This window comes from Colius striatus, chromosome Z, assembly GCF_028858725.1.
Source record: "Colius striatus isolate bColStr4 chromosome Z, bColStr4.1.hap1, whole genome shotgun sequence".
In the NCBI taxonomy this organism is placed as follows: Eukaryota; Metazoa; Chordata; class Aves; order Coliiformes; family Coliidae; genus Colius; species Colius striatus.
The window spans coordinates 82,136,362-82,162,555 of NC_084790.1; positions in this window are offsets into that span (position 1 = coordinate 82,136,362).

Consider the following 26,194-nt stretch of genomic DNA (forward strand, 5'->3'; position numbering starts at 1 on the left):
AAAAAACAAGTTTAAACTTGGTTTTCTGTATTTTCATAATAAACAGTGATCATAATAGAGTTTGAAAGCCACTGGTTCAGATGATAAGATGGTAAGATTTCCTTTTCAGACTGTGAAGCTAATCTACTGCTGCTTCAGGCCTCAAGGTTGACATTGATAAAAGATAATTATCTATGGCCTACTGTGCCTGTTTCTAGCTAGTCACCCTAGGGCATTCATGGGGTGAAGTCATCATATCAGGGATACAATTCATGGAAACATGGAGAAATTTAGGTTTGAAGACATCCGTGGCAATCACTTAGTTCAATCCTGCCTAAAACAAGATTAAGTTCAACAAAAGACCTGCCCACTTGCCCAGTCAAGACTTTTGTGAACTCCTAAGTTTGTATATACCACAACCTCTCTGGGATCCTGTCCTGAGGTAACGCAGACTTGTTGAGAAGTAGTTTTTTACTACTCAGTTGAAAACGCTCTTATTGCAACTGGAGTCTCTTGTTTGTTCACTGAGTGCCTCTAAGAAACATCTAGTTTGGTCACTTCTATTGTCCTTCTTCATAAATGATGCAGGACTATGATAAGGTTCTTTGATAGCTGTATTCATTCTTAAAATGAGTCTCTTGTATATGTCAAAGTTCATTGCTCTTCATTGGCTACAATGCCAGCACAGAATTACCAACTCAACAGTAGATACATATAATATAAACATCTAAAACTACAGAAGATGAATCTCTACCACAGATAAGTTAGCTGATGTATACATAGGTTATAATTGTGTGATAAATTCTGGGAAAATTGACCTTGATTACTGTTTTTATTTGTTCGCTGGTTAGCATCTCCCTAAAATATGAAGCAGTTACTGGAATCAATTAAACTTTTCAGGCCAAATTTCTTTTGGCTGATGAGTGGAGCTGGATGACACCTGAGATGTGTGTACAAGTAATGATCATGGCTCCAGAATCAAAATATACAAAAAACCCACATTCCATGGTTTAATAGAACTGCCTTTAACTAAATCAGTTGTGATCTTTTAAGCCACTAGACCGATTACAGTGTTGCAGTAAAGGTCCTAGAAAATGTTCATCTCTGAGAAAAATTACAGTATCCTGAAACAATTGAGATAATCAATGTGTGCTCATGCAATCCACACTGCCTGAGCTTTCTGATGAAGATGTTATGGGCAGTCAGTGTCAAATGCCTTACTGACGCCAAGGTAGATGACATTCACTGTTCTCCCCTCATCTAGCGAGCCAATTATGCCCTCGTAGAAGGCTATCAGGTGCATGGTGAGAGGAATGGGGAACTGTCTGAATGACCTAACCCAGAGAGTGGTGACCAACGGCACAGAATTGAATTGGAGGTCTGTGGCCAGTGGAATTCCACAGGGATCAGTTCTGGGGCTAGTCTTGTTTGCTGATGACACCAAACTGGGAGGACAGGCTGGATGATTTCTCAACATAGTGACTGATGATACGTGCAGTTTTCTAATCTTTTCCTACTTCACAGTGGACTTGGCAGTTGAATAACACTGTAATTCTTAAGTTGTGTTACAGGAGTTGCCATCATGGAAACAAGTAATAATCTATTCACATTGCTGCACACTTCATTTAGATACATTTCAAATGTTTCTTTATAAATATTTAAATCTTTTTAAGTCATTGTGATTTCAATACAGACATATAGAACACAGACTAAAAAACGTGAAAATGAAAAAGACTGTGGTGTATTAGCCCTGGATGGGTGCCAGATGGTCATCAAGTTACTCTGTCACTCCCCTCCTTAACTGGACAGAGGAGAGAGAAATACAACAAGAGATTTGTGAGTCAAGATAAGGACAGGGAGATCACTCGGCAATTAGTGTCATGGGTAAAATAGACTCAACATGGGGAGAAATGGTTTGGTTGATTAATGAACAATCAGAACACAGCACGGAAATGAGAAATAAAACTAAATCTTGAAACACATCCCCCTACCCCTTCATCTCCCCAGGACTCTCTTTCCTTCCAACCCAGTAGCGCAGGGGATGGGGGATGGGGGTTACAATCAGTTCATTACCGATGGTGTTTGCTGCTGCTGCTTCTCAGGGGGAGGCCTCCTCATACTTTCCACTGCTACACTGTGGGGTCCCTCCCACAGGACACAGTCCCTCACCAACTGCTCCAGCGTGGCTCCTTCCCACGGGCTGCAGCTCCTCACACCCTGCTCCAGCACGGGGCCTGTCACGGGGCAGCTCCTCACACCCTGCCCCAGCGTGGGTCACCCACAGGAGAACAGTCCTTCAGGGACAGACTGCTCCAGCCTGGGGCCTTTCTCTAGCATCACAAGTCCTGAAAGCAAACCTGCTCTGGCCTGGGCTCCTCTCTCCCCACAGGCTCCCAGGTCCTACCAGGAGCTTGCTCCAGGGTGAGCTTCCCATGGAACCACAGCCTCCTTCAGACATCCACCCTCACCAGTATGGGGTCCTCCAAGTGCTGCACGGGCACAGCTGCCTCACCCTGGGCTGCAGCACAGGGCACAGAGGAATCTCTCTTCCAGGGCCTAAGCACCCTCCTTCCCCTCCTTCTCCACTGACTTTGGTGTCTATGGAGATGTTTTCACAGTCTCAGTCCCTGTTGCTACTGCAGTTCAGACACTGCCCAGGAACTTCTTCCCCTTCTCCAAGACGTTACTCCCAGAGGGGTTACCTCAGTCACTAATTGGCCAGGCCTGGGTCAGCCGTGGGTCCATCTTAGACTTGCCCGGCATGAGCCCTGTCAGCTACAGAGGAAGTTTCTGTGAGATCTTTGTTTAAAGATGCCAGCCTGCAGCTCCCCCCACTGCCAAAAACCTGGTCCAGGCCAAACTACCACAGAATAGAAACCAAATGTTTTCCTGACACTTCCTAGAGGGAATATTGTGAACTTCAGTAGAAACCAAATTCCTCCAGAACTGCATAAATTTAGAAAGACAATGCTGAGAATCAAGGCCAGTAAAACCTACTTACAGGTGCTGTGGTCAGCAATAACTAAAACATTCCAGTGTTATCAGCACTGTTTCCAGTACAAATATGAAATGTAGTCCCATACTAGCTACTATGAAGAAAATTAACTATCCCAGCCAAAACCAGCACAAGTGTTTAGAGTCAGTGAGTAGGTCCCACAGGACCACTTATGCTTTATGGAAGAAAGTAGTCATGTTCAGAAAGCTGTTTGTTGCACCTTATAAGCTGAAGAATGAGTCACCCACTGAGTGTGTCAGTTTCTCTCTATTCTCTTCAAACAGAGCCTGGAGTGACTGGCTCAAACTTGTATTTCTAATACTCAGACAATCAAATTTAAGTAAGGAGTACTCTACAAAGGAAGACTACCAAACCAAGAGCAGTTAAGTCAAGCACCCATAGTAGCCAACCTGTGTTAATCCCGCAGTCACCAAAAAATATTGCTTTCATCTGAGAATCTTTTTTATCATTCTGCAACATACAAAGTTATTAACAGCCACAGATTTTCAAAAATCACATTTTAAACTTGTGAGTTTACTTCATTGCTTTTTTGGTTTTAGGGCTGTGGTAGATCTTTGCATTCCTCAAGTAAAATATGAATTTCTATTGTTGCTATAAGTTACTACTAAAATTACCGTCCTGGAGGTGAGTTTCTAATAAAAACAAACCAAAACAAATAAAGCAGCCCTCACAAACAGCATTAAACCTCACATTTCTTATGACATTCAGTGAAAGCATACAAATTAGCAATAAGAAAAATATCCACCTCCGGCATGCATAAAGATTTCTGTTTCCTCATCACATCTACTTGTTTTACATGTGTACATCACTATGTAAATCAACAAAGAATCAGAAATTTTACATGCAAAAGGAGATTTTTCAGGAAAAGTATGAGCTTAACAAAAACAAACAAATAAACAGAAATAGTAGGGGTTTGATCAAAGGGAGAGTATTCTTAAAGCTTTAAAATGCCTTTTAAAGTACCTGAAGGATTAATGAAGATGTAGTTGATGTTTATTTAGATACCCTGGTTGCTATACTGTATCTAATATCTGAAGATTTTCCTTTGAAAACATGATTACTGTGTTTTAGTGTAATTAGGAGTGCTTTAAAAGCACAGTATTTTCATTACCTCTTCACCTCTCTGATCATATACATGTATTTTGGGATGCCTGTCAAGAAAATTTGAGCAATACATTTCAACAGCAATAACCTTTTCAACAAAAAAAAAAAAAAGCGCACATGAAAAAGCACAGAGAAAAACATCTTTCTAAGTATTCAAATCAAAGACAGTTAAAGAATTATGATGAAGCAGCCTGGCTGGATAAAGCATGTTATTTGGAGGAACTATTAAGTTCTCTCTATTTTTCAAGAGTAAAATCCTGGATTAACATTTTGCTTAGAGAGCAATTATAATTACTCTTAAAATCAGTCCAAACAAGCTTCTGCTTGCTTCAGCTTTTTAGGAGGACTTCCTCTGAAATTTCCCAAACTGATGTAAGCATCACATATTATTTCAAAGCAGTCACTTCTACTGCCTGTTTCTGCTGGTATTACCATCTTGGGCTTGGAAGGTAAAGATATGTGACGGAGCTGAGGCTCGGGCAGGGCTCAGGTCCTATCATTCTGAATTGGAAGGGACACAACAATTGTGATGGAAGGCATCTATTAAATAGTTCTTTAGAAGTCTACCTTGACCTCTTGTCATTATGATCTATAGCTGGAACTTGTTGTCTTGTTAATTTTTTTTTTTGTGTGTTCTTTTATTGGTATTAAATATGTCTGGTTTATCATTCCATGTAGTTAGTTTTGTTCAGCAGGATGTGCTGTCTGGAATAGTGCCATCTTGCAATCTCTGGTTAATGTAATGCATAAGAAGTAGGATTCGGAATCTCGCAAAGATAGATACATCTAAGAGTTATATCCAAATACTATGTCATTCCCATAAGTCACAAGTGATTCAGTTGGTAAATAAACATTTCAGGTGTGTCGTGGATTTGTGTGGAGATGCTTTTTTGCCTGGTAACAGGGGCAGGGAGCCGCCCTGTTGACCTCATAAAGAGTTCTCAAAACTTTCCCCCAGCTTTGAGGTGAATCCACCTCTGGCCCAGAAGGGCCTCTGCCATTACTGTTTAAGAAGGGAAATCTAAGCCAGAAGAGGAGGTGGAGGAGTGGTGCAAGATGCAGGTGACCATGTAGACCCCACAGTCAGAGAAGGAGGAAGGAAGAAGGAATGTCAGACTGGAGACTCCTCTGCAGTCCACAGCAAGAAGGCAGTTGTACCCCTGCAACCCATGGAGGGCAATAATAGGACTGAGAGTCACCAGAAGCTCCGAGTGAGTGCACCTGGATGGACAGGAGACAGTGTGAGGAGGAGGCCATGGCACAGGAGTGGCCCGTGCAGGGACTGTGCAGTGTGTGAGGGACCCTGTGCTGGAGCAGGGAGGACCAACAAGGTAACACAAGTGGCAGGAGCCATCAGGAAAAGATTAACTGAAACCCATGTTCCCTGCCCCTCTGAGCCACTCAGGGGTGAGGAGATAAAGACACTGGGATCAAGACACTGAGCCCAAGGAGAGGGGAGGGGTGAGGGAAAGGTGGCCTTAAAGAACTGTTTATGCTTTTCATCATCATACCACTTGGTGTTGTTTTCTGTTTCTTATGTTTTTTATTTGTTAGTGGATGAAATTAATTTTGTTGTTTTCTTCTCAAAGTGGAGTAATCCTGTCTGTTTAGCCTGTGACCATAAGTGGTAATTGAGCCCTCCTTGTCCTTAGGGAATTCCAAAATCTCTCTGTACTTACAGCTGATCATGGTTCTGTGTTCTTAAGTGGGCCTAAATCATGACAAGGTGCTATTTGAGATCATAGAATCATAGAATGGTAGGGATTGGAAAGGACCAAGAGATCATCTAGTTCAACCCCCCTGCAGAAGCAGTTTCACCTAGATCAAGTTAAAGAAAAACTATTTCACTGTGAGGTGAGGGAGCAGTGGCACAGGCTGCCCAGAGGGGTTGTGGAGTCTCCTTCCTTGTAGGTCTTCAAGACCTGCCTGGACATGTTCCTATGTGACCTGATCTAGGTGAACCTGCTTCTGCAGGGGAGTTGGACTGGATGATCTCTAAAGGTCCCTTCCAATCCCTGCCATTCTATGGTTCTATGATTCTATGTCCAGGCAGGTCCTGAATACCTTCAAGGAAGGAGACTCCACAACCTCTCTGGGCAGCCTGTTCCACTGCTCCATCACTCTCACAGTGATAATGTATTATATCCTAGATATCTGAAAGGGAATTGTGGCTATTTAAGGTTTCTGAGTTCACTGGGAGATCATGAAAGCTGGAGATCATGAAAGCTAGAAATCATCCTAGAGCTTCTGAAGTAGCACAAGGTGCCTGGCCTACGTGAGCAAATGTTTTCATCCTTGAAATCTCTGCATCTCACTGGGCTATTGACTAACCACTAGAGTCATGACTGATGTCTAAGTATTAGCATCCAGTGTTTTCTGACTCATGCCCTAAGTTCTATTGACTTTATTGGCTAGATCTCCATCTAATTAGATGAGACACAAATTTCAATCATCTAAATTTAGTTTCCTAAATCCAATGTTGAAGCTTGCCTCATGACTATACAGTTTCTTCTCCGTTTTTCACTTAATGTGACAACTAATGAGCTCAGGGTTCGTTGACTTAGTAGCTCATCCTTATGAAAGCAGTTTTTTAAACAATATTATATCTTAGCAAAAATCTTCAGTCTTACTCCATCTTCACAGAGCCATCTCAGTCTCAATCAATGCTTAGTGTGACAAAACAAACCAAGATGTTCTTTTGAGGTTCATAAAAGGTGAGGGGAGGGGTGTCAGATGCATTGGCTCTTCATGTTTGAATTTCTGCATCTATATTTCTCTCTTACTACTCTTCAGTAATTTTATATATGTGAATTGTTTGTTATTACCTGCCTGGTTGGATGGGGCAAGTTCTAGCAGTAGAGTCATATTATTAATAAGAAGAAAGCAAGCAGAGGACAAGAGTGACAAAAGGAGACAGATGGAGACTCAGAAAACAGTCTATAAAAACTTTTTTTTTTTTTTCTTGAAACTCTGTGCCTAGGTTCTAACATCAATTTTCTTTTATATTGCATTCATTATTTTTCTGGAAGTACCTGAAAATAAAATCCTATATATATATAGTTCTTAAAATAGGGTTAGAGTTGTTGTTTTTAAAGAATGTTTTATATTTTCCAACACTAGTCAAGTAAGAGCCATGCTTCCCCCATGATTCATGGTTAATAGCATACTTTCTTTAGACAGCTTTATTTATCCTACAATAACATACAAAATATGCCCCAACTGGCTTTATTTTTAGCCAGTTTTATGCTGGCATTTCTTTAACAGCACATAGAGGGAGGAGTAGAGGGGGAGTCAATAAAGAAGAATGTGAAAATGTGTCCTTCTATAAAAGCCAAGCCTGAAGTAGCAGTTGGACTTTGGCACACGTGTGGCCTATTATTGCCTTCTGTCGTAATCAGCCTTCTGGCAGGGCAATAACATCAAGGTGTTGTTTATACACTATAAAATGCTAAAATGGCATTGTAAAGATTAGCTGGAAGGTGAGGATTGTTTTGAGGGCTTTTTTTTTTTTTCCTTTTCCTTTCTATTCTTCCAACAAAGAAATACTGCACCTGAAATTTGCTTTCCTCAGTACTTTCAATGACTCTTCAATAGAATAACTGTTACCTACAGAGAAGCGGTATGGCCCACGGTCTAGAAGGACTAAGAAGAAAAAGACTTTGCTTAAATCCTCAGTTCTGCCATAAAGATATTTTGTGACTCATGTTCTCGCCACGTCTCTCTATCTTTTAACTCAACCAGCATTTGATGCAACTGAGAGCTCAGATACAGAGAGCCCAATAGCATTAAGTCTCTTCACTCAGTTAAGAGTAGGAAAGTACCTACACTATGAGGTGTCTGTTCTGGCCTATTTTTACCTAATAGACAGCAACATAAGTGCATGAAGTAGTGTCGTCAAAGTCAGTACTTTAGATTTCCTAAACTAGAAATTATGTCACCATCTCTGAGTAAGTTCCGATCCTTGTGGGAGGTATATAGAAGGTATAAAGAAAATATTCTTTACAACAAATTACCTTGAATGGAAGTGAATGTGTTCAAAAGTTCTCTAGACTAATACACATCCTCATGACCACAGAGTCAAGGACATTTCCTCTGGGCTTAATTCAACTGCCCACAGATTAGTTATGTAATGCCACTTGAGATAACTTAAAGAGTTCAAAACTTCTTTGTAGTGCTCACTGATGTGACGCAAAAACTATGGGAAGTCTTCGCCTTACTGATGTGACAGCTGGAGGGCAGCCAGGTATATAGGTACAAAACAAAATGGGATTAAATATCTATGGGCTAAGCTCCTCATTTCTTCACCAGCATTTCACACGCAGTGACTGCTACCTCTTTCATCAAGAAGAGCTCTTGAGATGAAGAGATTTTAAACTCATATCAACCAGCATTAAAGGCTTTAAATTGACAGTGGAAGGGTCTAAAGTACATCTTCCAGAATGCTTTATCAAAATCCAGAACTATGTGGAAGAAATAGGATTGGAAAGTCACAATTTTGAATTTCTAAACACTAAGTATCATTTGCCCAGCTCTCCTCAATATATTCACTCCTCTGTAGAAAATTTCCTGGGTCCCATCTGGCTTCTGAAGAGTACCAGAAAGTGGAAACATATTTAAGCCTTAGTTGTTTTCCTGAAGAAGAAATTAAGAATGTCTTCAAATAATCCCATGGGAAACAATATTATTTTTTTAATTCTGTTATAATAATCATCATTCTTTCAGTCTTTTTGTGCTGAACATATCAGATGATTTGTAACACATGGTACCAAAACACTGTTTTCAAACTTTGAGTGTTTTCCCTGTCTCCAATAATCCCTAAGCTGCAGACTGCTGAGAGCTAGGAAGATGTACCAGTCAGACAAACACTCAGCACTTGTTCTGTTTCTTATATTCTCTCCTAAAACATCTGTTACTTATCACTGTCAGATGTAGAATACTAGGCTAAAAAGACTTTGGCCTCATGATTATGGCCTTCTGTAATAACTAAATATTTCCATAACATGAAGTGTATTCATATTGCAGTCTTCATTCCTAGCACTTTCTTCTGATGAGAAAGATGAAGGATCTAGGGAAAAGCCATGGGTTAGGAGCCTCAAAAACTGTTTTAGTTAGTTGTAATTATTTCTAAGCCTTTCATGGCAGTTACATGTCTAATCAGTTTGTAACAACCTTCAGCAATGGAGGCCCACAGTCTCCCTGGTGTTCATTACCCTAACAACTGGAAACATTTTCCTCATCTCTGAATTATATCTCCTTTCCTAAAATTCAAGATCAGGCTGATTCTCCTGTCCTCAGTAGACACAGAAAAATGATTTACTCTTGTCTTTTTTTCCAACTGCTTTTTTAATGTTTTAAAGTTCTCACAACTCATGGCTTCTGCCTCAAGTCATTCCTATTGCTCTTTTCTTAATCTTTTCCTATTGATGAACTCTTCACTCAAAGTCTAAGGCCCCAAAATGGTGACAGTACCATTACTGAAGATCTATGCCATTTGAAAGTTGGGAGGAAGTTACTGTTGTTTTTTATGTTTGAGAATTTTATTTCCTTTTTTTCATTAGGACTGATTGTGCCACTAATTTCCACAGGTCTCTTTCCTTCAGCAAAATCAAATCATGACGATATTTTCAGAGAAAATAACCCAAAACCAATAACCAGATCAAATACATAGATTTTAAAACAGTAGAGAGACAACCAAACATTTTGATTTCACTATCACCATCATCACAGAGCATGAGATTTCACTTCAGACTTCCTTATTGTAAAGGGTGAGTTATGTTTTGTGGCTTACACACAGTCCAAGCAGCAAGCACCAAGAGAGATGGCAGGATTTTAATTAAAATTATAAAGCCTCTGTGAAAATTAGTCTTGGGAAAGCATATCTTGTAAGATACAGAGCTGCCAAGTTTTGACTGGAGGCTGAAGCAAGGTTTGCAGGGACTGGAAAGAGCCTGTACAGGGCCAGTGGGAGACTAGGAGCAGAATCACACTGTTATAACAAATTCTGATGAATAAAAAAGCCATAAAGGAAAGAAACCATCTTTAACTACCAAAATGCTATAATTTGTAAATGAAAAGGTATTGAAGAACTGATCTCTTATGTCATATCTAGCAGGTACAAAAATCCTTAGTTCATTCTGCACACATATGATGATGGAAGATAGCTTGGCTTCCTGTCCCTTCTCTCTTCTGAATTCTGGTCAATATATTCTCTAGGACAGTAATAATTCCCTAATATCAATAGGGTCTAAATTGTAACTTGTGTCCACCTACTCAATGTCTTAACAATTACTGGTGAGATTTGAACCTAATGGGGAAGAATAAGGTGGATGCACATTCCTCCATATAAGTACAAGTTTGGGAGAGGACTGTACTGTAAGGGAGTTATGTGAGAAGAGCTATGGCTTAATTTACTCAGCCCTGGACATTGGGATATTTTGGAGTTTTTTACAGTCCTAAGATTATCTTGTCTCTTTTCACTCTGAGTGTTAGCTGCCCTGAAGATGTTCTATACATCCTCTAAACATACTTCGTCACTTTTATTATCTCCTGGATATGGAAAGCTGAAGGACAAAAGAAATCTATAGATCTAAATGTAGTGATACCTCCTGATGTTCATCAAAGCTGGACCTATGGTTGTTACATACATCAGAATATATGTAAAGGTTGGGGAAGGAAGCAAATGGACACCAGCTTTGCCATCTCCACTACCTTCCCTCTTCTACTGATGATAAACATCCCTTTGGCAGAAGCTCACAGTTGCTGTGTAAGAGAGCAAGACAGGCCTGAGTGCAGGAGGCAGATTAGCAGGCCAGAAGCATCAGCCATGCTATAAAAATCATGTTAATGTGTTAAAATGAAGTGTGTTTGGAAATAACTTCTTCATGTTATTTAGAACAGAGTTTCTGGGACTCTTTAGCCTTTTTTTGGTGTGTGTTGCTCTTTGGCCAACACTGCTTCATCTTGACCTGGTTCCTGCAGCTTTTTCGTTCAGACCCAAGAGAAAAAGATGGGCTTCATTTTAGCAGCAGCCACCAGTTGGCAGGAATATACTACCTACCTCGTTAAAAGCCTGTCACTTCTGCTGTCAGATTTACAGAAACTTTAAATCCCAGTAAAATGAAACACTAACAGCTGCCTGTTCCTTCATATCATGTCCTTTTTCATTCTGTCTGTGCTGTACTGAAGTTTACTGGAGGAAAAAAAAAAAAAAAAATCACGCTTTCCCCCTTGCCAGAAGCAAAATGTACATCTGGAGAAGTGTTCCTAGTGAGCAAAAATGGGATATAAGGCCATATTATAAGGAAATTGCATTTTACCTCCTTTACCATTCTGCATGAGCAATTCTTTGAGTCAATGTGCAGATTCTTGAGTCTTCATGTGCCTGTGCGTTTAACTGCTTGTGACTTTAGACCATGGCTGGTTTCACACAGAATTTTATTGCTTTATTACCTCCACATAACTAAATAAATAAATGAAATTATGAAAATACATTCACCCTGAAAAACTACACTATCACCAAGAGAAAAGCCCCTTTTGTCACTGTACATGTCGTAGCCCTGCAGAGAATAGCCTGTTCTTTTGTTTCCATTGAAAGAGATGTTATTTTATTCGATTCTCATGGAGCTACACAAATAAGAGTCAGCAGGCATCAAGCCGTCCTTTTGGAAAAAGAGTTGGCATCTCCCTCTCTGGCACATCTGGTGAGTTTGAATGGCATTCATTGGCACGGCTTTGCAAAATTAATTACATTCCAAAGCCTTGTCACAAACAATAAACCCTTGTGCCAAACGCTGATCTTTTGCTTTCTGCCAGATGTAATGCATCTGCTTCTCTTTATCAGGTTTAATCCTATTTGGCATTGGCAGTGCAGTAAACAATACTGTGGAAGTTGGAAATGAAAAGTGGAAGAATGTGGGAAGACACTGAACAGAAAGTAGAGGTAGAGATGTCACTTGGTTAAGACATTTGTCTGGAGAAACTGGGTAACGATGGCATGGAACTCAGTCGTGCTCCTTAACCAGGATGCATCAAGCAGCATTGTGGGGATAGACCTGCAGCAGACTATCAGAAATCCTTCTGAAAGTGCTTAGTGTTGAATGTCTTCATTTCCATGCCTAGTTTTCTCAGCAATTTCACTGTATAATCTGACACAGAAAGATATCTCTCAATGATGACCTCAAGAACCCAAAAAGGGCTCAGTCCAGAAGGAAAAATGAGGTGCAGGTAAGCTCCTGTCTCATTATCCTAATCCTATGCTTATGCCTACCAGACACTAAAACATCCCTTGGCAAAGCTAACAGTGGCTGAGTCTGTGCTCAGGCACTTGGCTCAAAGCATTAGCAGACTCTAACATCTCTGCTGTTACTCAATGGACAGATAGAGTCAGGGTCTTCCCTTCAACATAAACTTTAGGTATCTCATCTTGTCCTCATCCAGTAAAACACCGAAGTGGGACTCCAAGACAGTAAACAAAGTGAATCCAAGACCAAAAGTGAAAACCACTTCAAATCCTTATTTTTTCCTATCTCAGAACATAACTGGAGCAATTATTCAAATTACTTGTTAAGTCAGAATTGAATGGGCTTAAAACCAAATCGAATCTGCCTGCCACTACCACTCAGCAGTGATCTTGAAAAGATCTGTGATTCAGTCATGTTGGAAGACTTGGTGTTGTTATTACTATTACTCCCCTACAGCTCACCAGAGTTGAGTGTGGCAGCTTCCTTCAGTCAGCCTCATGTACCCCCTTATAAAGAAATGCCCATATCCTTCTGTTTCCCTACTAAATGTATATTTCCTGGTGCATATGACTGGAAACCTGTGACCTCCTCAGTCATCAAAATCAGTCTCCTACTTTCTTAAATTTTGCTCTGGTGCAAACACGATCTGAGCTTCAGAGCTCAACTTCCCTTAAATTCGTTAAATTAAGCAAGCACTGATACTGTTGGCACACTGGGAACACAAATATTGGCTGGACTGTGACAGAGAACCTGGGAAAATGTAGCCTGAAGTCCCTTTCTCGTGGAGTTCATCGTATGAACTTTTCATTTTTTAATGTATTTTTCAAGAGGAATAATTTTTAACTAACTAAAAGTTAGCAGTTTCTGACTGGTGTCAACTGGAGCTAAATAAAAACAGTTGCAGTCACAGATGAACTGGAACTCAAGTAAAAAGTAAAATTTACTGGTTCAATGGACTTGTCTCCATTGAAGAAGCAGAAAAGAGAATGAATGAGGCACCAGGAGACTGCTTCTTCTATATTTCAGTTCAAGGACATGAATAACCTCAATTGCCTGATGTATTTAGAACTCTTTCCCTTCTGGGTCAAAACTTTGTATAGAATTTCAATGTATGAACACCCCTTCCGATTCATAACTGCAATGCAATATAAAGATTTTATCTTTATTTAAGCTTTAGCAATGGCAGGACATATAGGCAGTTGATTCCTTGAGATCTCCTCTTTCTCCTCCAGTGTTTGAGTTTCAGAGCCTGATCACATCTTAGTTATCTACAGTAGTTCTCACTACTGAATTAATCCAGATCTCAACCTCTGAATGATCCAGATTGTTCCATGTTGCCTGGAGAAGATATAGGGTTGAATCTCCGAGGTCCTCCATCAATACGATTTGTTGTTAAAAAGCAAATACCAAGTTAAGGGATAACAGGAACTAGAAAGCCAGCATCCAAGAAGCTGGAAAGAAATTTCCGGAAGCTGCAAGCAACAGTTTGTTTTATTCCAAACATTTTTAAAAGGACATGAGAGTAGCTTTAACTTTTCAAAGGTTAGTTTTGGAAGATATCTAAAAATTTGCCAGTGATTATTAGATTTTTTGTCATCTATTACAAATTAACTTCTTCGCTGATTGTATATAATTCACTACCACCTTAACCCACTGTTGTCTTGAGAGTTTCTGTTTGGTTTCGAGTTAGTTTGATGATCTTCAAGCCCCAGTTGAAGATACTAAAGATCTGAACTCTGCTATTAACTCTGTGACAGTCACCAGGGACAAGTCACTTCATTGCCATTCATTGCACCTTCCCTGTCTGAAACATGTAAATGATAGTAAAAGCATCCTCAGTAAACTGCTCTGAGATCTACAGGTGAAAAGTGTTATATGACATTGGCACTACATGTAACAGATTTGCTGCTTGCACCCTTAAAAATTGTGGTCATGACCTATGCAGTTACACAACCCATTGGTTTGTAAAGATCGTGACTGTGAGGTTTCAAGGTTCTACAGTAAATATACAAGGACACAAAGGCCAGATCTCTGAGAATTTATTTACTATAAATTACTATGTAACTAATATGAATATTTTTTTTAATGTATATGTCTTTGTATGTGTATATTATACTGTAAGACACTACGAAATTACCACTAGGAAAACAAGTATATATATATATATATATAACAAACATAAAGCAAATATATTACAAGTTATTACAGAATTCCAACTAGTGAAGTAAATACACACTTAAGAGTCTTTACTTATGAGCATGCCTATAAATGTATTGGGGGAAGTGCTACCAGGACAGTATGTACCAAATCAGTCCCAGAGGATGGAGGTAATCAACAACAGAAGAATCTCACTTCAAAGACAACTTTCGTCATAGAGTCTGGTATCACCCAGGGGTCCTCATCAAGGGTCCAGTCTGTCTGAGAGTTCTCGTGCAGGAAAGCTTTTACAGAGGAGCTCATTTTGGGTAGGTAGCAAGTTATTTTTAATACTTTTTGGTGTACATACACATAGAATCATAGAATCATGACAGTTGGAAAAGATCTTTAAGATCATCAAGTCCAATCATTCACCTCATATTGCCAAGTCCATCACTAAACTAAACCATACACCTAAGAAACTCATTTTTGTGTCTTTTGACTATATACAGGGATGGAGACTTCACTACCTCCCCGAGCAGCCCAATCCAATGCTTAACATTTCTCTCACTAGAAAAGTTCTTCCTAATGTCCAATCTAAATCTGCCCTGGTACATCTTGAACTCATTTTCCTGTATCCTACCATTCATTACTGGGGAGATCGACTCCCATCTCACTGTAATTCCCTTTCACGTGGTTGTAGAGAGTGATCACATCTCCCCTCAACTTCCTTTCATCTAGGATCAACATCTCTAGCTCGTTCAGCCTTTACTCGTAAGACTTGTGCTCCAAACCCTTTACCAGCTTCATTGCCCATCTCTGGACATGCTCCTGCCCCTCAATGCCTTTCTTATAGTGAGAGGCCCAGAACTGGACACAGATGTGGTCTCACCAGTGGTCAGTCCAGTGGAAAAATCACTTTCTTGGCCCTACTGGTCACACTATTTCTGGTACAGGCCAGGAGGTCCTTGGTCTTCTTGGCCCCCTGGGCACGCTGCTGGCTCATGTTGAGCGTCTGTCGATTAACACCCCCGGGGCCTTTCCTGCCAGACACCTTTCCAGCCCCTGCGCCCCCAGCCCGTAGCAGTGCCTGGGGTTGGTGCAGCCCAAGTGCAGAACACAGTACTAGGCCTTGTTGACCCTCATGTGGTTGGCCTCAGCCCATCACTCCAGCATGGCAAGGACCCTCCCAAGAGCCTCCCTAGCCTCAAGCAGGTCTAGACAGGTGTAGACATCATTTGCCAGAATAGTTATTTTTCTGGAAGGTCAGTTTGTTGTCAGTTTCTTTGTCAGCTACTGTTTCTTTGTCCTGACAATTACTCCTGCATCAAGGAGGACACTGAGTTTAACAGTGATGTCTCAGGCTCTGGTTCTGGAATATGTTTCATTGTCTGCCTGCTGTCCTTTGCAGTAGCTCCATCAACATCTTTCTGAGTCTGTGTCACACAGTGAAAACTGCTTCAGTGCCTTTCTTGTTAGGAAAATGTTTTCTGAGCCTACCTCTCTTTCCACTGACTTTTGTGGATTTTGGATATGACCATGCAAAACCTCCTAATGGCCCCAGGTCTTACTGAAAGTGCAGCTCTTTACTTCAGAACTCTATGATAACTCCATGCTCTGGGATTATGCATATAAATGAAATTTTGAGGTGGTTCGTGTTTCCTCTCTCACAGGCTTTCTATGAGAAAAGAACAATCATGAGTTTCTGGAGGAAAAGATAGACATTTAAGTCTATATTCATACTATTTCTACTATAGTGAGCTCATCAACTACCACCAGAACTGATAAAGGCTAAGGCAATAAGCAGAACAATAACAGAGAGAACCACTTCAAAGGGAAATCGTATCTATCTTAATTCCTACTCCTACTAATGTTATTAAACAGATGGATGAGGAAGTTGCAGCCCACTTCGTGACTTTTTAATTTTATTTGTGTTAATATTTGCATGCAGTTGTCATAATCAATTTGCATGCATGCAGTCACTAAAGTGGGTCATTCTAGAACAACAGGATCAGATCAGAGCTACAGACACTGAGATATGAGATCTTCTTCCAATGAGAGAAATTGTAACATCTTCTCCATAATCTGAGAAGTCGTAGTCCCAGATCTTCACATTTCTAATTTTACTCACACAGTCAGTTTTTATTATACGTTTCTTAAAAATTACATCTGTACACAGCTGAAATGTGGCCTTTTCATTAAGTCTTCTCTGATATTGTCCAGGGTTAGATTCCGTCAGTGGCTTTCTTCTGTCTGTCTTTCCCTTCACAGGCTCTGTTTATTGTCTGATTGTTCTTACTTATACACCCACATGTGTATAAGGTTTTGTCCTTGAATAGTCTATTGCACTTGTCAATTTACAAGTTGATGAAGAATATAATAAACAGTTTTTTTACTATATTTTTCCCTTCCACCTTTATCAAAGATATCATTCTTCTGTATTAGAACAAAAGAGCTCTGAAACATTCTTGATTTGTACACAATTTGTTCCCATTTGTTCCTTATTTAAGTTTTGAATCAAAATCCATTGAAGAGCATGAAGAGACAATCTTACTGAAATCAGTAGATATTTCTAGTCTGTAAACTGCAGATTGCAGCAACCTGTACAAGTCAATGTACCAGTATTTGATTTCCCCATTGTCACTTTCAGACCTCTGTGTTTTGCTCAGCATTGTTAGCTATACAATTTTGTTGCAATGACTGAATGCCTTTAGGAGTTGCATGGCATAGCACTTCCGAGGTTTAAAGATTTCCTCTTCCACTGCAGAAAAATTAATTGCACTGGGTCTGTGCTTTGCCAGCACCAATTAACACAGAAGCTGAAACTACAGTTTAACATTCCAATCATGTACATGTAGTCTGATTTGTTGACACCTCCTCAAGTACCTGCTCTCTTGCACTCCTTGTTCCTTCCTGAAGCTCTTTAGAGGTTATTAGAACCGTTTGCAAACACCAGCATTTTGGTTTACTGCTACAGAGTAAAAGCATTGCAAGTAGAAGGAGATTTTTAGAGTTTCTATACGTGTTTACAGTTGAAGAAACTCTACCTAGTTCAATTATTCTTGAGCAGCATGACAGCTCAACCTCAATTCCCCAGCTTGTATAAACCTGCAGATGGATATCAACTACTTTGCTTTGCAGAAAACAGAGCAGCTTTTGGCATTTGCATCTTCATAATCAAAAGATTTTTTTAAAATTAAGATATTTTCTTATTATTTTAGTAGCCAGTCACCATATATGAAACAAGAGGCTGAAGGAAGTGGTGGGAAGGAGAATTAAGAGTGTTGGAATCTCTTATGCTTGATAGTCACAATGGAACTGGTGAGTTTTCAGCTCTGAAATTGAGAAAACCTTGAAGCAAACAGCATGGCAAAGCCAACAGTATTGCACCTGACTTCAGCAACCATTAGAATCCACACCTAGTGGTGTGTTCAGGTAGGAGAAATTAATAATGCAGCAAGGTACCTTTGATAGTTTTCCAGTTGATTCCCAGAACGTTGGATCTTCTTTCCTGAATAGGGCTGAAATCAGTTGGACACTCTTGTACTCGCAGAACAAAGTCTCTTTCAGACCACATCTGTATCTTTGTCTTCAAAACATCTTGAAGAGACTCTCAAGGACAGAGAACTGTTCTATAAATAAAACTAAGACTTAGGTTTCATCACAGTAAAAATTAATTTTAAGCCACCCTCAAGATGTGCCATCCATGTGCAAGAGCAGAAGTTCACCTCGTTATCAGGGTAGGATACTCAGTAGCTACATAATGAAACTGTACTCTCCTACACTTCATATTGGTATCCTAGCCCTTATGTCTGAATCCTTCTGTTTTCATTTTTTCTGGAATTTAGAAAAACATGTCTGTTTAAAAAAAAAAAGAAAAAACTACATTATCTCTAGAAAATGAATTAAGACACGTATATTCTCTTATTACTCTTATTATTATTTAAGTAATAACTACTACCTAACTATCACAACAGTAATAATCCTAGCTCTGAGAAAAAATATTGCCATCATCACACCACTTGCCTTTGTGGGAGTTTCACATATTTTAACCCATTCAATCTTTTTTTATTGTTTAACTTACATGTTCCTAAATATAATATTTACAAAATATTTACAGAGCCAGATTTAGTTATACTTTTTAACTGCTTCATTGCTTAACTCACTATTTGCATCCTTTACTCCTTTAACTCCTTAGGTTCCCGATGTTATGTATTTAATTTTCTTTATATTCATCATCCAAAATCACTAACAGTTAAAACTCATCCCACCGGTAATCTAAGAAAATGTTATCTCTTTCTGGGGAATAGGTTAATGTTGTAAACTAATTCACAGTACAAATTAAAGTGATAACTTTTAGAAGAATTGGGAAATTTGACTACAAAGTCATTACTTAACGAGTGAGGCCATTCTTTAGGAAAAGGTACTTAAAAGTCCACAACATAAGAACACAGTCTAAAATGACTGGAGTTAATAAGCAGTTAGGAAAATGTAGGACATTGAAAAGACCAATCAGCACGCAAATGTTGGTAATATTCAGTATGATCAAGTTGTTTTCTCTCACTTAAGCTTTTGTAAATATTCCCAAAAACTGCTATGTAGGCAGCAGCGTGTCAGATAACTTGGACACACCATAGAGGGCAATTAATGATAAAGCCAAGAGGGAAGTTGCAGGGTTTCAGTGTCACAAATTTGAGGTTACCTATAGAACTAGATCTTCTGAGCTCTTGATAGGATGTAACATCAACTTTTCCGCTGAATAACTTATAGTTTCAACATTTATATCTAGAAAAGCAAAAGAAAAAATAAGTCCATAGAAATAAAGAAATTCAGAGGCATATGGGTTGTTGAAGACTCCTTGATAATTAATGATTACTGAACATACCAAAAAACCTGACATGACCAGACAGACCAGTGTCCAGTAAGTGACAGACCATATAATTACCAAATTACAGAGCATAAAAACCATTGACTGCTTCCAATTATAATGTGAAAGGGCAACTTCACAGTTGTGCCACTTAGTAGTTCTGGGGAAAGGCAAAGGAAAATATGTTAAAGGCCTAATGAGGTGTGTGGGTGGAAGTTACTGCCATAGTTTATGGCTGATCAAGTTGTCAGTTCCTAGAATATGTCACTATTTAAGAGAGAGGGAAAGGGAAAAGGAGAGAGGCAGAGATTGGAGGACTTTTGTGGGAAGGCATTTTTACATAAGCAAGTAAAGATTTGCTTTCCCTTATTTCTTCCTGAACAGATCTGATAATATATTTTTAAAAAGTCATTTAAGATTCCCAGACAGTTTCAGTAACTTATTCATCATTTTACAATCCAGGAGATGTACTTGTTTATTTTAGCAGGCTGGGGAATTGTTCACTCAAAGTCCTTAAAAAGCAGAGTCTATGAGTGCATAACTGGCTGTCTAGATGAGGGGAGAGCAGTGGATGTCATCTACCTTGACTTCAGCAAGGCTTTTGACACTGTCTCCCATGTCATCCTCATCAGAAAGCTCAGGTAGTGTGGCTTGGATGAGTGGAGGTGAGGTGGACAATGAGGTGGATGGAGAGCTGGCTGAATAACAGAGCCCAGAGGGTGGTGATCAGTGGTACAGAATTGAGTTGGAGGCCTGTGGCCAGTGGAGTTCCACAGGGATGGATTCTGGGGCCAGTCTTGTTCAACATCTTCATCAATGATCTGGATGAGGGGACAGAGTGTACCCTCAGCAAGTTCCCTGATGGCACCAAACTGGGAGGACTGGCTGATTCCCCAGAGGCTGTGCTGCCATTCAGCGGGATCTCCACCGGCTTGAGAGTTGAGCAGGGTGGAACCTCCTGAGGTTCAACAAGGACAAGTGCAGAGTCCTGCATCTGGGAAGGAACAACCCCATGCACCAGTACAGGCTGGGGGTTGAACTGCTGAAGAGCAGCTCTGCAGAGAGAGACCTGGGAGTGCTGGTTGGTAATAAACTAACCATGAGCCAGCAATGTGTCCTCGTGGCCAAGAAGGCCAATGGCATCCTGGGAGGCCTCAAGAAGAGTGTGGCCAGCAGGTGAAGGGAGATTCTTCTTCCTCTCTACTCTGCCCTGGTGAGGCCTCATCTGGAGTCCTGTGTCCAGTTCTGGGCTCCTCAGCTCAAGAGGGACAGGGATGTGCTGGAGAGAGGCCAGCACAGGGACACCAAGATGATCAGGGGACCGGAACATCTTTCATACGAGGAAAAACTGCGGGAACTGGGGCTGTTTAGTCTGGAGAAGAGGAGACTGAGGTGGGATCTTACTAATGTTTACAAATATTTAAATGGTGGGTGTCAGGAGGTTGGGATATCCCTTTTTTCTATTGTATGTAGCAACAGGACAAGAGGTAATGGGATGAAGCTGGAACACAAATAGTTCCACTTAAATATAAGAAAAAACTATTTCAATGTGATGGTGACAGAGCTGTGGCACAGGCTGCCCAGGGAGGGTGTGGAGTCTCCTTCCTTGGATGTCTTCAAGACCTGCCTGGACGTGTTCCTATGTGACTTGACCTAGGTTGACCTCCTTCTGCAGAAGGATTGGACTAGGTGATCTCTAAAGGTCCCTTCCAACCCCTGACATTCTATAATTCTATGATTCTATATAAAATATTGGACAAAACTCCAAATCCAGTGACAAAATGTTAACTGTGGCCTTTTCCCCGAATTGTCAAATTTTATCCATGCAGCAGAGGACCTATACAACTGTTTCTTTGCAGTCTTCCACCTTTAGAAGGTATCTCTTGCAATCAGGTGGATCTAGAATCAATCAAGATCATGGATTGCTTACAAGCTCCCAGGATGCTCTCAGACCATACATGGACCATTGAATCCTCCACTTTGTTGCAAACCACACTACTTTGTCAACACATAGCTGTCATAGACTGCTGAGATGATAGCAAGTTAAGTAATGCTATCTATGTCATTCAACAGTTCCTATTTTAAAAGAGAAATCACTTTCTGTGTAGGTTTATTGTGTTTTCTAAGACTCTCAGCACTGCTTGTGCATCTACCCACAAAAGGTACAGAGGTCAGCAGACAATCTGCAAAGGGACTGTGCAGTCAATAGAGAAATAGTTAATAAATAGCTATAGGATAGTTTGTGATGACACCATAGTATCAGCTTCTTGAGACTTGATTCAGATTATTCAGCCTTGCATGATCTTTCCAGGTCTGACATGTTGAGGGGGACTCTATATCCTGAATAACTATGGTATCTGACATTAAAGGGGATGGTAGCTGTTAAAAAGGCATGCAGACATATTGTTACTGTTTTCTTACTTTTACAGAAAAGTAAGATCTTGGAAACCCTTAACTGTGTGTTGGATGGAAGGAGTGTGTCTTGCTTTTACTGCTGAGCAGGAATTTGACAGAATTTCTGCTTTTTGGAAAAAAAAAATACATTTTGGGTTGTTTCTTATTTGGACTCAGAGTACTCAAGTTTCTGCAAATGAGATGAGAAGTAAGTACCCTGCAAAGAGTTTAGGTGACATTTAAGTATAACAACAGTTCAAAAAACCCTCTCAGAACCAGCTTCTATAGCTAAGAAACTCCTTGTCCTTTTGATTCTTACAGCCCACATTGACTTCCAAGGGAATCACTCACAGGTTTTTATAGGGAAATACAAGTTTTAGAGCTTCCCTTCCCCTTCATCAACAACAGGATCAGTGTTAAGTGGCAGGATCAGAGACCTGGACACTGCAATTATGGTGACTTTTATTTGAGGGAAGAGTGGTAGTGCTCTTCACTGTAGACAGAGATGACCTCATTCGCATCCTTGCTTTCCAACTGGATTCAGATAAGCTTCCACCACTTCACACCAAAGTTTCTTAAACCCACAGTTATCATGGGCAAACTCCAGCTCCTGTGCTCACTGTTGCACAGAGAAAAGCACAAAAATCACTGAGTCCCAGATGCCTTGGAAGGGTTTCATACAAGGAGGCTCCAGGGACTAGTGCCTGCTTCAATATTTATTTAATTTCACCACGTGAGTATTGAATGTACAGTGCATTGCAAATTCCAAAATAAGAAAAGTTAGTTTCTCCCACCTGCAGTGAGTGTTTCAATCACTACACTGGAGAACTGTACTTCTATTTGTTTTCTGAAGAGTGGAACAGCTCCAAATCCTTCACTTGAGCTGTAGGAGGGATCGTCATATAACAGAGTTCAGGAGTGTACCAAAGATGCTCAATCTGGATCTGCCAAAGCCTCTTCTGTATCTCTCCAGTGGCTGAGTACATTTTTATTTTCCTTGAATATAAAAAGTTGCTATTTTCCTCACTCGTACATAAACTGCATATTCCTTTGGTTGTTCAAAGTGTCACAGCTTAATTCCTACACAAACATGAGATTTTTTGATGAGAAAAATGAGATTTTCTGTCAAATTCAAGCATGTTAGAACAAGTCTTTCCTGATTATATTATTTCACAGTATGCTATGGCATATCATTTTGTGCACTACAGTTATCAGTATGTCACATTGTGACACCATGAACAACACTGGAACTGCTGCTTACCTACCAAATGATGTGAAAACTAAACACAAAAAAAAAAAAATCAAGCAAAAAGGTAAATTAAAGTGAATTTTTAAAGTTCTGTTCTGGTTTCTTTCTCTAGGTTACTGCTTTCCTCATGGAAAACTCTTTTCCATGGAAACAGTGCAAAATGTTTTCTGTTGAAATAGCTGTGTCTGACAGAAAACTATGAGAAGAAAAATAATCTGAGCTTCCCTTGCCATAAGAAACCCATCTCAACAGAAAAGGGGTCCTGATCCTTGGCAAGTAGAAGGAAACATTCACCAAGGTCAGTTGGTGCCCACTGGTATCTCTGGAAGCCAACTTGGAGGGCATATAGAGAAGAGGAGGAATAAGGACTCACAAGACAGTTGCTAAGTATAATTCAGATAAGCAAATGAGCTAAGGGAAATACTTTGCCCATGGAGTAAATCCTTCAGATATAGCTGAATGTGGGTTGCTTTTAGACCCCGCTGAAAAGCACTCTGAGACTTTTGTTTATCTTGGCTTTGGTGGCAGAGATTAACTAGATACTTCTACTTATCATGAGATACAAGAGTCTGGGAAATGTTTCTTCTCTTGAGGAGAGGGTGTTTTCAAAACAGGTTTATACTAAGTCTCAATTTCAATTAACTATTTATGATTTTCTTGTTTTTCTTTTTCTCTTGTTTGACTGACCTCCTTAAAGTACGTGTCATTGTGACTGTTTGCTGCAGCTGGGGAAATGGTACTATGACACATACTTGGAGAGAGAATGTTTGAATTGCTTGCACATGCTTTCTGAGGACAGAGTGGGGGATTTTCAGCTGTCCGAAAGTCCTGAAGAAGCGTATCCTCTGCTTTGCAAAGGTTTTGATACAGACAAGAATTTTGAAATGAGGCAATGAAAAAGCAAAACCCACTACAGCTGTGAATAAATGATTTTGTCATGAGATTTGAACCGCGGAGAGGTGCAGTGTAAGTCACTCTTTCCCCAGTCTTTTTTCCTTTAAAATGCTGTAATCCCAGAAGAGGACTGGTGCTGTAAATGGAGATGTTCTGTTGTCATGAAAATTGTTTTATTGGATAAAGGAAGAAACTCTTCATGAAGGAATGTCTCCAAAATAAATTCTTCAGACTCTTTGAACCACACAAAGACATCATATTTTATTTTCCCCATGGAAAGGAAGCAGGTGCATGTGATAGTTAATTTGGAGTCACTTTTACTTCCACAGGAAATCCTCCTGTTTAATATTTGAAAGGGCTTGTATATGGCAATACTCCACACTGGTACTTCACAGAGGAATACAAGTACTTTCCTCACCAAAAATTCTGCAGAAATGTGAGTAGTTAATTTTTTTTTATCTTACCAAAACTTCTGAAGCCTCACTTTGACCATACAGGAATATATGATGAATAACACCTTCTAGCATGTATTGTTCTTTAGTGTCGAAGTCCTTGAAATTTCCACATCACTGAAACATGCATCACATGGCCTAATAAAAGGGTATCACAATGAAGTGGAAATCATGCCACGATTTCAGATATGGAGGACAGACTGTTCCTAGATCATGAGCCAGAACAAGAACTGGGGCTTGAAATGTAAAACGTGCCCTGAGTGTCAAACAGGTAGAAACGTTGAGGTCTTTAAAATTGGGAAAAATATTGCCTATTAAAGTCTATTTATCTTCCTCTTGTAGATTGAAACTGTATGTATGCCTTCAAGACAGGCTATTATCTCCTTTAAGCCACAGATGATAAGATTGTCTAAAAAGAACATGTACAAACTCAGCTGTGGTATTAATTCTTAATTCAAGAGATATGGTACATTGTTTACAAAATAAAAGGGATATACTTTGTGAGACATCCACACATCTCCTTTTCAACACATATATATATTGCACTAAGAGTCAGATATTTTGGCCCCAGTGTGTTACAGCAAGTTCTAACAATCTTACCAGAATATATAGAATTAACTTCGCCATTTTCTCCGTATTCATTCAGCTATGATCAAGTGAAACATATTCAAGTGGTTTTTGAGAAATATTTTTCCTACCATGAACAAAAGTTAATTTACATCTATTTTCTGGGTTTTTTTAGCAGAGAAGACATTTATTTCTTGAACTATGTAAAACACTGGGCAATATTTGCCATAGATTATAGACTCTTAAGTTTATTCCCCTTTAGTAAATCTGAGCACTGGCTGCTCATCAGTACTGTGTGCACACTGAAAATTATAAACTCTGATTATAATGCATATTTAGACAAGAGGGATTGTAATGTCACTTTTCCTGCTTATATGCAACTTCTAACAGCTGTCAGGGAGGCATAGTCTAAAATATGGGTATAGTAAGCATTATTACTGCATAGAGATGAAACAGTGACCAGTTAACACTTAATTATGTTGGTGGGATGCAATTTTAATTTCACTTGTGGCACAGAAATCTGACCTGAAAAAGACTCACTGGGGTATTCAGGCACATTTTTATTTGAAGGGAAAAAAGAAAGGCACCAAAACAAACTACGTGAAGTTTCCACAGGAAGTAAAGAACAATCCCAAAGGCAACAAGCTTGCCAGAAAAGACTCAAAACATTTCAAGCAAAATAAAGATAAAACAAAAGGTAAAAATTCATCTAAGGCAAGTGCACCAATTAACTTCTAAGAAATCTAGTATTCTCCTGAAACTTACCAACAACTCAATTAAAAGGATTGTCAAACTCAAATCACTGCACTGTGGGTGGGCTTATACAAAATGTGTTCAAGTAATGCTTATGTCAAAGAATATATCAAACCAAACAAACCCCAAGCATTTATTTTTGATAATATGCCTTGACAGGAAGACGTGGGGAAAACAGAGGAGGATATTATTAAAAGTATTAGGCCTATACATGAGAAAACTCTCCTGCTTCCATCTCTGTCAGTCTTGGAGCTGTAGGTGAGTAATTTTCATTGTGTTTCCCATATTACAAGCAAATAATTTTGGTTTTAGCATTCAGCTCTAAATTATCTGGTTCCTCGGTCGTATTGGAGGGATATGTGTTATTTATGCCTCAACTGCAGAGTATCAGGGTCATGAGGAATTCAATCATAGTTATTGCATCTATGAACTATCAAAATAAAAGAAAATTATATGTTCAAATTTCTGATGTCTAAATCTTTACTATCAATACAGATCATTCCGTTTCCTTAGCCAATGCACCATTTTTACAGTCATCAACAT